This window comes from Macaca nemestrina, chromosome 16 (genome assembly GCF_043159975.1).
Source record: "Macaca nemestrina isolate mMacNem1 chromosome 16, mMacNem.hap1, whole genome shotgun sequence".
In the NCBI taxonomy this organism is placed as follows: domain Eukaryota; kingdom Metazoa; phylum Chordata; class Mammalia; order Primates; family Cercopithecidae; genus Macaca; species Macaca nemestrina.
The window spans coordinates 67,911,070-67,914,840 of record NC_092140.1 but is presented as its reverse complement, the minus strand read 5'-3'; the positions used below and the strand labels follow the sequence as shown (position 1 = coordinate 67,914,840).

Genomic DNA, 3,771 nt, shown 5'->3' with positions numbered 1-3,771 from the left:
CAACCTAAATTATATTATGCCATCTTCGAGTAACGGTTGAGGCAACAGAATAAATACAGAGGAATCACAATGGAACTTATATAATACAAATAATATACAAACCAACACTTCTCTACAAATTACATTTATTTGTTTCTAATTGCCGGTTAAATACAGTTCTAATTTTATAGATTAAGAATGAAAGGTCATACACTGCAGCCTAGACACATACCTAGCATTTCAGTTCAAGTTTGTTCATGTACACAGATGAAACCAATAACAAGGTTTGGCCTAACAAATGCTAATAGAACTTCTTTTTAAAGTAGTTTCTACAGATATTAAACTTCATCTTGCACCCTGAAGTCATCACACATACAGTGCAGAGTCAGAGATTTTATATTTGCCTTTTTTCTTCATTTAACTTTTGATATGGGTTGGCTGTGCCTCCACCCAAATCTCAGTTTGAATTGTATTTCCCAGAATTCCCGTGTGTTGTGGGAGGGACCAGGAGTGGGGGTGATAATTGAATCATGGGGGCTGGTCTTTCCTGTGCTATTCTCGTGATAGTGAATAAGTATCATGGGATCTGATGGGTTTATCAGGGGTTTCTGCTTGTGCTTCTTCCTCCTTTTTCTCTTGACACTGCCACCTAATAAGTGCCTTTTGCCTCCCACCATGATTCTGAGGCCTCTCCAGCCATGTGGAACTGTAAGTCCAATTAAACCCCGTTTTCTTCCTAGTCCCAGGTATGTCTTTATCAGCAGCATGAAAAAGACTAATACAACTTTTAAAACAATACTATAGTTGACTATTGAAGCAAAAACAATAAGAAGCGGTAAGCATATTATGATTACAGCCCTCCACTCATTCACTGCTGCACATAAAATGCCAACTGTGAGTGTTATTCACTGGCCCCATTAAGAGGTTTGACACTGAACACCACCTCTAGGATGATGTTTATAATCCTCATATGCTTCTCCATTGTCATGGTATCATCTTTTCTCATATTTGGATCAAAGTCCACGAGTTCTATCTGATCCATTTCGTCAGTCTCTTCTACTTTCTTCCTCTAAGGTAGGAGTTTTTTCAGCAAAGAAAGTTCATCAGCTGAGAGAAAGCCATTCTCAGGAAAAGTTTACCTTCAATTAGATAATTTGGCAACTCTTCATATGGGCTCCATAAATTGGTATTCCTTCATTTAGCACACCCAAGATGTTTCCATGCTGACAATCTGACCTGGATGAGAGGTGATGACTATAGTTCAGTTATTAAGAGTGGAAGCTACAAAATGCTTCAACCAGCTGTATGTCCATACATATGAAAAGTTCTCCTCCTCGTTGAATAAAAACAGCATGCTCCTTCTGATCTAACACAATAGTAATGTCTCCCAGCTCCAATCCTTGTTGTTTGGTCTGTTTCACCACGGAATGTTACCTTGTGGCCATCTTTCATGCTTTTGTCAATATGGACTTGTGCAATCTTCTTTTTGCTATCTTCCTTCCATTGCAGCTTTTTAATCTATCTTCAGGACTGATTTGTTCTCCATGGCCCTAGCACTCTATCCCCACAGATTAAATTTGCTAAACCATTCCAGGTCCTATCTGATGAATTCTCATTTGCATTCCAGTAACTATGCAATTGGGACAGCCCTCTACCGTTCCTTTCTTAACACTTCTGCCTTCACATTTGTCACAAATCACATTTTTTTTGTTGTTTTATTTGCAGAGCCAGTCTTCTTGCCACACCTTTATATAAATCTTCTAAGGTTATTGACAGCTGACACACATTTTTACCTTTCCTTTCCCTCTGCATACTTCTTCCTCTTCCTCCAAAAATCATATCAAAGATGTCCACAGGAGAGCCAAAAGCGCTACCTGCTCCACCCTCTTTAATTACCTGGTTTTCCTCCTTTGACATACAATTCGCTTTTCTTTGCATCAGAGAGAACTTGATAAGCTGGAGAAATCTGCCTAAATTTATCTCCTTCATTCAGGTTCTTATCAGAGTGGTACTTCAATGCCAGTTTCCTATAAGCCTTTTTCTCATGATCTTTTTGAGTGGCATTGGGTTTAACCCCCAAAACATCATAGAAAGTGGGTTCTTTCACCGTTTTTTACTGGCAGTGAGTGGGTTGAGGTTGATGTGGAAGGTGTGCAAAGGAACGCACCTAGTAGTTGCGCTCAGATGCAGCAGCCACCGCTCCTCCACCTCTCACCAAGCATTATGGAAAGTTTCCTCAAAATATTTTAAATATTGTCACATATTTGACCCATCTATCTAGCATGTATTGAGTATTATTACTTATATGTTTATACTTAGGTTGACATATAAATAAGTGCAATGCCTCATTTCAAGAAATGTACATTTTAATGAAAAAAACACATAACTATAAAATAACTGTAAACACATAGATTCTTCCCTTTTTGTACGAAAGATAAAATCCAAACTTCTTGGCATGGCATGAAAGGACCTAGTGAAATTCTAGAAGTTATTAAACAGATGTTTTGGAAGCATTTGGAAGAGAAAACAATGATCGTTTAGGAGCCAGCATGAGCTCACAAAGAATAACTTCTTTTTTGATAGAGTTGCTAGACTGGCAAATTAGGTGAATTTTATAGGCAAACTTTGTTGATTTCGACAAGCCATGTTTATCCTTAGCAAAGCTCTTTCATTGATATCCTTAGAAGAAAATGGGAAAATATTAACTGGCAGGCAAAATACTAGAATATTAATTGATAATACTTGCTAATCAAAAGTCTTTGTTTGTTACCAAGTTCTTCCCACCTGATCTTATTGAAATTTTCAACAAGTCTTTGAAGCCATAAAAGGAAAGCTAAAACAAATTTAAATAAAGCAAAACTGATGAAAATTATTTTGCTTTTTCTAGCTCATATCTGTGGCAGTATAATCGTTACTAGACACCACTATTTAAAAGGACATCTGCCTCAGTGAGGCTTGTGGCAACTCCATCAAGTGCTAAGAAACACTAAAGACAAGTAATCTAAAGGCAAAATGATAAATAGAAAACAATAAAATTCTTTTCAAATATTTGAATAATGTGGAAAGGCATAAAATGCAGAAAATGAAATGCAAATCATTTTAAAATAAATATACAAGTAAGCATTCTTAATATTATGAGCATTTTTATAGACATATAAACATAAATAAAACACAACTTTTGAAACTTAGTTATTATTTCATAATGATATTTTCTGACCCTTTTCTGACCCTTATAGCATGCAACCATTTTTTCCATGTAACTATGTATTTTTAAGAATATACTTTTGACCAGAGAGGTTTTGAGCATGAGAATAGTGTGATCAAAATTGTTCATTATTAATATTAAACCAGGAGAATTCTGTGAAATGGAATTGATTGTAGAGAAATTGGTGTCAGATGGACCAGTTGTAACTGCGCCATCCAAAATGGTAGACAGTAGTTGCATGTGTCTATTGAGAATTTGAAATGTGGCTAGCATGAGTAAAGAACAAATTTTTAATTTTGTTTAATTTAATTTAAATATCTACATGTGGTTAGTGGTTAGAATATTGGACAACAGAAATCTGGAACATCTTCATCAACACAGAAAATTCTACTGGACAGTGCTGGCTCGATACACGTAAGATAATCATGGAAAACAATGATGGGTTAGTTATAGAAAAGAAAGGGACAATTCATATATTAAAAAGAAACATTTAAATGGTTTATTGATGGTCCTTTATATTGATTCAAAATTGGGATTTTAGCGAGCCAAAGAGTCCCTATCTAGGGTGCTGAGCTAATAATGCTTGC

General features: G+C 35.9%; 1 pseudogene; it reads right to left on the bottom strand.

Annotated features, from left to right (window-relative positions):
- Positions 1–896: 896 nt before the first annotated feature.
- On the bottom strand, positions 897–2,305 carry LOC105485619 (dnaJ homolog subfamily A member 1 pseudogene; annotated as a pseudogene).
- Between the last annotated feature and the right edge of the window lie 1,466 nt (positions 2,306–3,771).